Source organism: Lycium ferocissimum, chromosome 10 (assembly GCF_029784015.1).
Source record: "Lycium ferocissimum isolate CSIRO_LF1 chromosome 10, AGI_CSIRO_Lferr_CH_V1, whole genome shotgun sequence".
NCBI lineage: Eukaryota > Viridiplantae > Streptophyta > Magnoliopsida > Solanales > Solanaceae > Lycium > Lycium ferocissimum.
In genome coordinates, this window is record NC_081351.1 from 24,221,785 (window position 1) to 24,235,671 (window position 13,887).

At 34.2% G+C, this 13,887-nt stretch overlaps 1 pseudogene; it reads right to left on the bottom strand.

The window, feature by feature from the left end:
• Positions 1 to 5,625: 5,625 nt before the first annotated feature.
• LOC132032907 (cellulose synthase A catalytic subunit 3 [UDP-forming]-like) lies at positions 5,626 to 10,353 on the bottom strand (annotated as a pseudogene).
• Positions 10,354 to 13,887: the final 3,534 nt, after the last annotated feature.

The window sequence follows — 13,887 nt, forward strand, 5'->3', positions numbered from 1 at the left end:
CTGATTAGGAATTTCATTTTATACATAAATACATTAAAATCAAACTCCTCCAAAAAATTAAAGCATGAGTAAGTGTAAGCCTTACTGCCAATAGGGATTGGTGGATGGCATAACGAAGGGAGCATCCTGGGACCTGTTGAGTTCTTAGGATATTTGGCTTTTGCCATTGCACCCTCTTTCTTCAAAGTGCTCTTTATCCATTTTAGAATAGAATATTTGTCCCAACTTTCCCACGGCCTATAAATATGTCGACCAAAGGGTGATCTCTAGAGAGAGTGTAAGAGATTGAAATTTCTTGATAGAAACATAAACAAAAAGATAGGGCTTTCTCTGCAGAGCACTGGGGTTTAGCTTTTGATGTCCTTGGTAAGTTAACTTTTTTTCCTCCTTGCAAAAAATCTATTGGACATTTTGACGTATCAAAAGCCCCTTCTAATACTAGCTAGTTAAACCCACTTTGTTTATGTGTAAATACTTAAGATTTAGCCATACTATTAGGTCTTGCATAATGTGCATAAATATTTCATGTACGTGATGTGCAATTGGGACGGTAGTTAAATATAGCGTACTAGCTTATCCTCAATAATTTACCTAAAATTTGTTTAATCATTTGCATGCACCATTCTTCGTTTTTTTTTTTGGGTGAACACCATTCTTCGTTATTACTTTTGAGCTTAACCGCAATTCGCCATTGCTCTTTTTCTTCTGCAATTTGTAGGTAATATCGTCTCCCCTTCATCGTGTTAAACTTTTCTCAATGTGGGTACACTTTCTTGCTTTTCACTAACTATTTATGATCATTATATGAAAGTAATACACTTTGAGATTTGCAGCGCCACATTTTATAAAATTTGCAAGAAGAAATCAACAGAAGGTTGTCAATCAATTCCATATGTGGTCACTCTCTTCAGTTTCATGCTTTGGATTTACTATGCATTTCTCAAGAAACAACGCTCTTATCATCACTATAAACTCCTTTGGTGTCTTCATTGAAACTATCTACGTTGGTTTATAGTGATGATAAGGGCAGTGTTTGTGTTGAGAAATGCATAGTAAATCCAAAGCATGAAACCGAAGAGAGCGACCACATATGGAATTGATTGATAACCTTTCGTTGATTTCTTCTTGCAAATTTTAGGTGGCCTGCAAAATGTCAAAGTGTATTATTTTTTAGATAATAATCATAAATAATTAGTGAAAGCTCTTAAGGATGCAAGAAAGCGGGTACCCACATTGGAGAAAGGAACACGATGAAGGGGACGATATTACCTGCAAATTGCAGAACAAAAAGAGAAATGACGAACTGCGGTTAAACTCAAGAGTAATAATGAAGAATGGTGTTTAGCCAAAAAAAAAAAAAAAAGAAAAAAAAGAAAGAAGAAGAATGGTGCATGCAAATGATTAAAAATTTTTTAGATAAATTATTGAGGATAAGCTATTACGCTATATTTAACTACTGTCGCAATTGCACATCATGTACATGAAATATTTATGCACATTAGGCAAGACTTAATAGTATGGCTAAATCTTAACTATGTACACATAAACAGAGTGGGTTTAACTAGCTAGTATTAGAAGGGGCTTTTGATACATCAAAATATCCAATAGATTTTTTGCAAGGAGGAAAAAGAAGTTAAAGAAGTTAATTTACCAAGGACATCAAAAGTAAAAGCCCACTGATCTGCAGAGAAAGACCTATCTTTTTGTTTATGTTTCTAGCAAGAAATTTCAATCTCTTTGCACTCTCTCTATAGCTCACCCACAAAGAAGTGGTAAGAGTTGCAAGTTTTACTTGACAGTGACATGAGGAGAGCTTGGTTGACATATTTATTAGGCAGGGTGTGGAAAGTTGGTACACCACTGAAAAGTTGGGACAAATATTCTACTCTAAATGGAAAAATGAGGGTGCAATGGCAAAAGCCAAATATCCTAAGAAGTCAAAGGGCCCAGAATACTCCCTTTATTATGTCATCCACCAATCCTTAGGGGCACTAAGACTTACACTTAACTCATGCTTTAATTTTTTGGAGGGGTTTGATTTTAATGTATTTCTGTACAAAACAAAACTCCTAATCAACTTTAAAAACAATCCAGAAACGATTGAGGGGCCAATTATTGCCTGCCATTTGGCATCAATAATTGAGTTTAGGCCATCCAGTTTTGGCTTTCTGGTGCTGCTATAGTCAACTGGGGAGATAAATTTGTTGCAATGGCCAAAGGAATTCAGGATATACTTTGCTATATTGTAGGTTTATCTTTTTCTAGTGGGTTGTGATTTATTATATCGATATCTATTTTGATAGAGTATTATGAAATAAATGCATCTTAATTACTTAGTTTCTTATATTTAGTATTAACACTTTAATTAAATCTGAATATCTGACTGTAAAAGCTTTAACGGAATACATATTTTAGAATAATATTTATTCCATATGAATAGTTGACTTTTTCCATTTATTTAAAGTAAAAGTGGAGTTGGCCAAAAGGCCTTATTGAAAAGTTATTTTGCTAAAAGGCCATGTCTTCAAAATTAAAAGTTTTGGCCATTATTTATTACGTCAAGCATGTCGAGCCGTGTCAAGTCAAATTTCAGCCCCAAAGTTTTGAAAACTATACTTTGGCCCCCAACCCCCAATATTTTAATTAACCCCAAAAAAATTAAAAAAATAAAATTTCCCTCCAAAAGCTCCCGATTTATCCACTTTTCAGATCCCGTTTCCCACGAAAATTCCGGCGAAAGTTTCGACTTTTCATCAAAAAATCAATCCCGAACGACTTAGTAGTTAGTATGGCGTCGATTGCAGTCATAGACCATAGTCGTAGTCTATTATGGATTTATTATGGCAAACATTGCGTCATAAACCATAGCCGTAGCCTATTATAGATTTATTATGCCGTCAATATATTATAGAACATATTATAGTAGGTGATTATATATAGTAAACTGGAGGAGACCTCAAAATGTTGGAATTAGATTTCTATGAACAAGGTGACAGGATGATCCTGATAGTGATGACGAAGAGTGTACGAACAAAAAATAAAACCACAAACCCTAAACTCCAAATTGCACAAATCTAAGGGAATGTGGATAGGTATACCATAAACCGATCATCGTCAATAGCTAACATTTATCATTTAGGCTCGACTTCACGCATGGTCAATAATTTTCCACATGTTATGTATAGACCAAGGACAATATTTGTCTAAAAACCCATAAGTAAATAAAATAAAATAAAATAAATAAAAGTACATGCCACTATTTAAATGTTATAATAACACTTTAATACACCATATGAGAGTCCCCATCCATTGAACACATGATCAAAAGAGTTTTAGGACAAGTAATGGTACTTAAAAGACCAATATTTGTATAAATAGCCATAAATAATTTTTCTTAAAAAGGGCATACCACTATTTAAACATTATAATAACACTCTAATACATCATATGAGAGTCCCCATCCATTAAACACATGATCAAAAGAGTTTTAGGACAAGTGATGGTACTTAAAAGGCCAATATTTGTCTAAATAGCCATAAATAATTTTTTTTAAAAGGACATACTGCTATTTAAACATTATAATAACACTTTAATACATCATATGAGAGTCCGTATCCATTAAACACATGATCAAAAGAATTTTAGGACAAGTAATGATATTTAAAAGGCCAATATTTGCCTAAATAGCCATAAATAAATTTAAAAAAAGGACATACCACTATTTAAACATTATAATAACACTGTAATACATCATATGAGAGTTCCTATCCATTAAAAACATGACCAAAAGACTTTTAGGACAAGTAATGATATTTAAAAGGCCAATATTTGTCTAAAAAAGCCATAAATTAATAAAATAAAAAAGGACATGTCACCATTTAAACATTATAATAACACTTTAATAAATCATATGAGAGTCCTCATCCATTGAACACACGATCAAAAGAGTTTTAGGACAAGTAATAATACTTAAAAGGCCATGATAAATAAAAATAAAATAAAATAAATAAAAGGACATGTGACTATTTAAACATTATAATAACACCTTAATACATCATATGAGAGTGACCATTCATTTAACACGTGATAAAAAGAGTTTTAGGATAAGTAATGATACTTAAAAGACCAATATTTGTCTAAAAAAGCCATAAATTAATAAAATAAAATAAAATAAAAAGAGGACATACCGCTGTTTAAACATTATAATAACACTTTGATACATCATATGAGAGTCTTAATCCATTGAACACATGATCAAAAGAGTTTTAGGACAAGTAATGGTAATCATAACACTACTATCCAATTAGTTATTGTTCTCAAAGCACAACCTTGTTTTAAGGATAACCATTACTTGTGCTTAAACTCTTTGGATCATGTGTATGATGGATGGGGATTCTCATATGATATATTAAAGTGTTATTATAATGTTTAAATAGTATCAAGTCTTTTTATTTATTTTATTTTATTTATTTATGGCTTTTTAAACAAATATTGGCCTTTTAAGTACCATTACTTGTCCTAAAACTATTTTGATCATGTGTTCAATGGATGGAGACTCTCCTATGATGTATTAAAGTTTTATTACAATGTTTAATATCCTTTTTTTTATACAATGTTTAATATCCTTTTTTTTATTTATTTATGATTTTTTCTAGACAAATATTAGGCTTTGAAGTACCATTACTTGTCTTAAAACTCTTTTGATCATGTGCTCAATGGATGGGGACTCTCATATAATATATTAAAGTGCTATTATAATGTTTAAATAATGGCATGTCCTTTTATTTATTTATGGATTTTTAGACAAATATTGTCCTTGGTCTATATGTAACATGTGGATAATTATTGACAATGCGTGAAGTCAAGCCTAAATGATAACTGTTAGCTATTGACGATGGACCTATCCACGATCCCTTAGATTTGTGAAATTTGGGGTTTGGGGTTTGGGGTTGGGGTTTGAGGTTTAGCGATTTTTTTTTCCTTTAGACTAGTGCAAATTCAGCATGATTTTCATTCCAACGATCGCCTTTATTTCTCTGGTTTCTCATCGACCAAAATGGTCTAAGATTGTCCTAAGCAGTGAGTTATTATAAACTAAGGTAGTTTATTTTCGGTTTGGATTAGAATTAACCCAGCACACTGGGCTTTATTTCAACCGACGGCCCACAAATTTCTCTACACCCGTAATAAAGCAAAAATTCTTAAATTTACAACCTTAACAATACATCCTTCTTATATAAAACCGACCAAAAGTTCAAACTCCTCCATTGTCTTTTTTCTCGAACAAACTCTTCCATTGTCTCTTTTCTTGATCAAACTCCTCCATTATCTTTCTTGATCAAACACCTCCATTCTTAGATACATAACCATCATTCTCAATTTTACTATCAACTCTATCTCCTTCATCACCATCAACACTACACTCATCAACGTGGTCTCGAGTAGACTCACTCAGCCTTCTCGCACTTCTTTTTCTTTTACATCTCGACTACTTCTTTTTTTTTTTTTTTTATCCATACAATCCATAGTAGAACAGGCTTGAACCATATCACTAGAACGGGGGGGGGGGGGGGTATTTTTCCTCTTCTTCCTCTACAACTAGGCATCTATACGATCTATATATAAACAATATAAACTTTGTTAAACCACGATATAAGAACCATCACTCTCAACTCTCAACTGTATCTGAACCATATGTATTTGAACCATCTTGAACGGGGACGTAGCGGTTGTATCTGAACCATCCTCAAATAGGGACTTTATTTTGCCTGTTTTCCAGATAGGGAATAAGAATAATCGACCAAAAGTATATTACGAAGAGCATAATTTAAAAAAAGCAAAAAAAAAACACAAAAGAAAGATCGAAACAAGTAAAATAAGTATAAATAACACACATTTTGATGGAAAAAAAAGGCAAAACTTCAAAGGTTTTGGAAAAAAGTATAACTTTATGAACACTAGGTTTTTATCAAGATCGAAAAAATAATTAATCAAACCATACTTTTAAATAGGCACTATGGATCCTAAAATGCTTCGACACTGATGCAAAATTAATTAACATACCTGAGGACGACGATCGAAGAGCTTCTGGGCTCTAGAGAGAAGAAAAATCGACTGGAGAGGGTGGTCTTGATAGAGAAGAGAGTGAAGAGAGCGAAGGGGACTTATGCATTATTTAGGAGAAAGAGAGAGGGGCTTTGTATATTTTATTACAAGTCATCAGGGACTTAAGTGTATAACTTAAAACCTCCAAACTTTTTAAAATTATGAAATATACCTCATTCTCTTTTTTCTAAACCCTAATACCAAAAAATAATTAAAAAGAAATTGAGTGGTCTTATTCCCAATTGAAACTTGAAAGTGGCCTCTTTCACAAATCTTCTCAAGTAAAGTATATATTTATTATCATTATTTTGCATTAGGTAATTTTGTTTGTTATATACTTTTGTTACACTATAGAAAGGTAAAAGGAAACACAAATTAGTACAATTGGCCGAAGAGGATTTCTCAAACCTAAATCCCTACGGCAGCCGCATACCATTCCCCACTTTTCCATACCCTTCTTCAACAATTGATTTCTCTTTCCACTGATAAAAGCACATCAATTAAAGCCCTAGATCGCCCAATGACCACTAGTTCATGAGAATTTCTAGGTTTATGTTCCGAAAAGTGAACAATGAAAAAGATTAAAAAAAAAAAAAGGAGCGCTTTTATATTCAAAGTATGCTTATACCTTTATATTTTATGATTTTTAGATCCCGGCTTACGCGATTTAAGCTTTTGAGTTCGGTCTTATTCCAGCAATTTTATTAATATTGTGCCTTATTTTTTATTAGTAGTGAGTGGGATTTTGAAGATTTTAAAGTTGTAATAATGCTGACAGGAGCCATAGTTTGTCGATTGCAACAACGTGACATTACAATATTGGGGAGAAGATCCTTTTAAGAAATTTAAAAAGTCTACAGGTTTGTTTACCGTTTTTGTTGCTTTGCATTTTTTCTTTTTCTCTGTTAAATTTTTTTAGTAATAGAATTAAGTTTTTTGGCTTGACATTCTACGTACACACATATAATTAGTTGTTTTTGCTAAAATAATTTCTAACAGGAAGTGTGGAATGAGAGCTAAAATAATTTACCATTAAAGGGGAAGACAGGAAGATTCATAAAAAAATGTATATTTTGAATGAGAGCAATTATATAAGTGCAAAACTAAGACAAATGCTAAATGAAGAAACATTTTGATAAAGCTAATGTGCGCTTGAAGACAGCAAAATAATATAGGACAAAGTTCTCAGTGTTGATCAACCATTACCTGGTGTGTTCCGAGTACTCTACAAGTACTACTGACTAAAGATAGGGTTTATCTTCTATTTCCAGTTCAGAAGTAATTTCATAAAGAATATTTGAGGTAATATGAAGTAATGAACAACAAGGTAGATATTTTTTTAAGAAGGAAAAAAAAATACTGGTATCTAAATCCAAGAGACATTTAGCAAATTGCAATTTTCCTTCTTTTTTTCCCTGATGCAATAGATTTGCCAATTAACTTACTAAAAAAGGAGTTGCTGCGCAAGGTGTGACAGGATAAGCATCAGAATGATCATTCTGGAATTGGCGAATACTCAGACAAAGATAACATTAATAAGCATGAACTGAAAAGATTAGTAATTTAAACTATACCTTCAACTCCCTCCTCTATATCCTCCAGATTGAATATTGGCAAAGTGGGATCAACATTCTTACTAGATTTCTTCTTGTCTGAGCCTTTTTTACTTGATTTAGAACTCTTCTTTCTTGATCCACCGAAGCAGGAAGAGAGGAACCCTGCTTTCTTATGCTTTGGCTTAATAGGAGGTTCATAACCATATAAAGCTGTTCTATTAAATACACATCCAGTACCCACATACACTGGGCCTTGAATTCCATCCAAACCTCTCAAGTTAATCTGGTTCAACAAACAACAGTGATTTCACATCAAGATCCACATGAATTAATCTGAGCATAAAAGTGCATGAACTGAAATAAACACTATTCTAGCCTCTGACTGAGTATAAGTCACTCGCTGTTACTGAAGTTCAAACTTACATCGAAAAAAACTGTATTCCTATTGGCATATCGATCGTTCCTATCAATACCATCGAATCTCTGAGGGAATCGAACATAGCAGACATATTTTCCAAGGTTAGGATCCATTAAAAAGCACATTGCCTCTCTCAACGCCTTGCTTTTGTTTATGTAGTGATCACAATCAAGATTGAGCATAAAAGGTCCATTAGTGAGAACCGCTGACACGCGAACCTGCACAGTCATTGTATATGATAAGGATGTCCACATTTAAAGTCAAGATCTCCACTGGAAAGAGAAAAAGAAAACATACTGTAAACAACAGAGATAATGCAGTTCATGGCACCAGCCTTTTTGTGAAATTAGAATTTTCAGAGAAACATAATTCGAAACTCATTTCCATCACTGTCAAGCCCTCCACTTTGTCCCAAGAAAACCTGTAAACAACAGAGATAATGCAGTTAACAGAAATTAGAATTTTCAGAGAAAGTTAAGAAGTAGTGGACAAGAGCAACACTGATATCGTTTGTCCTAAAAATCACATCCAACAAAGAAGAACTAAAAGTTACCTGAATCATCCCAGGATGATCCCTGGTGTTATCCCCAGACCATGGTGTGCCATCTTGCATTATCCATCCTTCTTCAGGGACCTTTTGAGCTTTTGCAACAAGGGCATTGATGCGAATTTTGAACTCTTCATACTCCCTCTGTATTATGATTCCAAGAAACATTATGAGCACACAACAAACATAAAACAACAAAAGACACTGCAAAAACTAAAACTGACCTTCATTGCCCTACGTTCTTTTACAAATGATGTTTGAACTTTATCCTTCAAGTAGTCAACCTTCTGAGAAAAGTACCACTCTGGAGCTCGTGGTTCTATGCTGTACTTCTTAGAGAAAGGAACCCATTTCCTTGCAAACTCTGCTGTTTCAGATAGGGCTTCAAATGTCAACATGGCAGCACCATCATCAGACATATAACAGGACACCTTATCAATGGGATAATCAACTGCAAGAATGGACAGGACAGTATTTGCTGTAACAAGAGGAGGCTCCTTCAAAGGATCCACAGTACTAACAAATATGTCAACAGCAGCTAATTGTGATGGCTCTCCTTCACGATCATACCTACCATACATCATGATTAAAACTGAGTATAACAGATAAAATGGAAACGCGCAAAACAAAAAAGGGAAAAATCAAAGAGAAAAAGATCAAGCTCTAACCTAAGAGCAAGCCTATCAAGATATGTCTCGTGGTTGACTGGAAGCCACTTGGGGAACTGATCCAAAATCCACGATATTGCAAACCAAATCTCGCATATTACAGATAACAACCATAATGCAAATGCATTGGGCACTGGATTCGTTATCCGATAGTGCAAGAAAATACAGAGACAAGCCGGAGGATAATGACCATCCTGTAAGGATTTATCCTAGACGATGGAATAGACACCTTCCTTGAAAGAGGTTGTCTAGCCTCATCATTGCTGCACCAACAAAGATGTACCATTAGAAGAAACTCGAGCTATGTTCAAGGACAACACAAAATTCGAATGCTTCAACAACCACTTCAACATTCCATCAGAATGCTGATTCAGCACATATCATGAATACAGATACTCTGTTTTCTTCTCCTCCTTTTTCTTTGTAAAGAGAGATATCAGAGATGATCTACCAAAACAACCACTCAGAAACCAGAAAATACATCAACATAGCCAAAAGATTTAAAAAAACTCACAGTAAAGAGTCATCCACCAGAATGTCAGTACTAGCATCAATATCTCCAACTCCTCGTTCCGAAGGAGGAGCAGAACGAGGATGGCTAGTGGTCATCGGCACGACATTCTTATCCTGCTTCATTTTCCAGCCATCAACTCTTTCTTTCCAAGCAACATTGCCAAGTCCAGGGGATCCAAACTCCTTTACTGGATCCACAACCCTGATGTTAGCTGCCAAAATAAGCAAAGTAAAGCCTCAAAAATCTAGACCAGAGGTGAAGAACAGATAATTCTGTAAGCACTTGTAGAACAAACGAGGAACTTACGTGATTGGTTAGCATCTGTTGAATATGTGAGTGGATGGATGAGTTTTGCACCACCGGCAGGTCCAGGAGACGCCATTGAATAGCGTTCTGCTGATGCTGCAGACAGTTCCCCAGAAACCTAAAGGTAAGACACCAACAAGCATTCAGTCACTGAACAAATTACTTATACCAGGCAAGACAGTCAAGGAAAGGGGGAAGATAATAATATGAAAAACTAGCAACTGTAAATCATACATCTGTTCCATCAAAGGAGAAGAAAAGAAGCAAAATCTTGTTTACTATGGCAATAAAGAATCCCGCATTCCTTCTCGGAAAGAAATGACAAACCTTAAAATTCTTGCTCATACGGTCATACCAGAATGTGAGTTGATGACCAAGAAGAGAAAAAGGAAAAGCAAAAACTTTACAACTACCTTATATGATTATATCTCTAAAGAACAGGGAGAGTAGGTTTTTAGCATTCTCTGTACATGGAACATCATTCTCTGCCATACTCGTACACTGCAAAATGACAAATCCCCAATATGGAAATAATATAAGGATACCGAGTACAGAAAATCTATAAGAATTTTATGCTACTTCGGAGAGAGTGAAACAATAAAACATGAAAAGGGGATAGACATGGACAGTTTCATGGAATCTTTCATGAGGCATACGAAAGCTACTTACACATGCTGAGCTTATAGCACTATTACAGGCCTGTCCTTCCAATACCTAAGGAAATGAATCTTGCTTCACTGGAAATGAACCGAAAATATATTCCACATCAATTTGGAGTACGGACGCTGCACTAAATGTTTAAAGCTAGACATGACTTGCAGAAACCACTTTTCCAGCTCACATGCGAGAATTGATAATTTAACACACTGTAGTTATTTGTTAATCATCATCTGAACCCTGTCAACCTGAAGCTTTTGAAACCACTTTTTTGCTAAATGTTCCAAGTATTCATTAACTTATGAGTTTATATCCATTTACATATATTCAAATGTGACATTCTCCAGTAATATGATCAAAGTCGATTACTGCTGGACTCTTATTTAGGAAACACAAACCAAGAAAGGCCACACTATATTGACTGCAATGGGCAATTTATTAAGCATTTAATCACTTAAAGAGTAATTCAACATTCTCATTATGAAACTACTCAATGTAGTACATAGAGTGTACCTCAACTATATCAAGTTCTACCAAGCATACTGCGTGTGTGCCCGAAGCAAGCAATGGAGTTGCAGCTGCTAAACATTTACCAGCAATATATCATATTGTTCGCCTATATCTTCTAAAATCACTGGTTTACATAGTCTCCACTCTATTTACGTGTGACCATGATTTGTTTAGTTCCATATCCCTATTCCGATCCCATTGACATAACATATGAGAAGCTCGAAACTAATGCCAGAAAACACAGAACACATGGAGAAGGAACAAAAAACTAAGCAGATTTTGAAGAAAAATAAAAGAGCCTAGAAAACTAGGCAGTACCTTTCCAGGTGCCAGTTTAGGAGTCAAAAGTATTGCAGAGCTTATATGTCACCAGCTACTAAAAAGGCATGTAAATTAGTTCATACACATAGTCTTTGCTGTCTAAGCTCTGTATTTTTCCGTAATCTCAACATTCAATTTGCAACGGGCATTGACGTGTTTTAATGGATATAGTAGATATAAATAGATCATAAATGCACTATTCTCTAGCTAAAACAGATTTATTCCATGTGTGGGCTAAACAACATTCATGATTCATCACCAATGCAGCCTTAGGAAGAAATTTAAGTAACTTGATTCTGATTACAATGAGAAACTTAATTTCCAATTACATAATGGAGATGCTTCAGGATTTAACTGGATTATTCATTTCAAGTAATCTGAGAGAGGAAGTCATTACGTGCTTTCTTCTTCCTCTATTTAACTCACTTGCAACCTTCACCCAGATATAAATCAGAAAACAGATATGTATTCTAATACACACATCAAGTATCTTTCCGAAAAATCCTAAGCAAAAGGGGCACAAATACTGACCTGCATGTAAGAATTCACCAAAAGAAAATCCAAGATATGAAGAAAATTAAATCAGATCGGTGAAAATGCCATCACCAAGAAATGGGTGCAACAAAGAAGAAAGAAAGAGAATAAGTAAAACTCACCAGACATCACAAGTACAACAAAGATAAAAAATTACATACCCGTCAACAAAAGAATTTCAAAGTGAAAGATTGAAGTACAGAGAAAACAAAAGAAGGAAGTTGAGATACTCACAGACAGAGATGTGTCTTCGAGTGAATGGGAGCATTGTGTATTCAGAAGTTGAGCAGACTGAATTACAAGAGAAAGATACACGTGTTGAGTTAGGCCCAACCCTATAGTACAATTTGTACTGCTTGTTGTACAATCTTTGAGTGTTGTGTTCGTCCCGCCAAACTGTGGCTTATAATATATACTGGTACTGCCCGTGCAAGCAACGGGCCCAACGTTTACATTTTGCACCGCTTCAATGTGAAACAGTTATTACAATAATTGCAGGAAATTCAACTAAATGCAGACACTAAATCTGCATATAAGCTCAATATTACAAATAGTTTCATCATATTGTACTAATTTAGAATATAGAAAAATGAAAGAAAAAAACAAAGATGATGTACTCAACAACATTCTGTCCGAAATGAAGCATGTACAAACTGCTGGTCTGGCATGTGAAGTTATTCCAACGATTCATCATTGTCTACCACTCAAAGCATACATAAATTGAAAAAAAGTTTCAGTATCCTGTTACTTACCAACAATAAATGACAATAACATGACCAATAATTCCTAATGCTCAAGTCTTAACCATCCAAAATATAAGGATCAACTTTGGGATGTTGGTCTTCTCTCAAGAGGAAAAAGCAATACTTAGCCAACTCTGAAGCTGAACACGCAATTATCATAACAGAGAGTAAATCTGAAGAAGACAGAAACAATGAAGGAACCAAAATGTCAGTAATACACAAGCATCTAAAAATCAGAACGTATCAGGAAAAAGCCACTAAATGACTCATCAAACAAAATGCATCATACCAGATTAAGGAAGGGAAAAAAAAAAAGATTTGATCAAGTATGAGTAGAGTAGCTATATTCGTACATCCACATCAATATACCATGTCAGTATATATTCCAAACTTTACAATCCAATAAAAGTCTTATAGAACAATGTTAGCCTTGTCAATTGAGAGTTCAGAGACATAATATGTTCACCATGAACTTGTGCAGTTAGTAATAAAAATACAGGTAAATTGCATAATTTCATCTCCAATTGAAAGCTTAAACATTTAAACATTATTGCTCTTTTTTTCCTTATCAATAAGTCAGTCATTGACTTCAAAAATTATGCAGTTATTATCTTGTATAGGAAATTATATTTCTTTTCGTTTCTTTAAATTCTCCAAAATTAATCATCTTAGACATTATTCTCTCCTCCGTTTATAGCTTAAACTTTGTAGTAACAGAAGTCCTCAGGCAGAGAAAATTCATTACCAAATGAGCAATATTGACTAAAGTTTTCAAGAAACAACTCCAATAACTTCTGCTTGTCAGTCCCTACACTGTTATAGACCAATGGAAATAATAAAATTCCTACATAAGAGATCAATTTATTTCAACAAAGTATAAAGCTTTGAGCAAACCAAAATTAAAGGCAATTTAAGCATAGTTGATCGCAACTATCTAAAAAAACATAATACGCTAAATGTGTTCCTTGAAATTTAACAACTTGTTCTTTTATCTAAACAGCACTGATG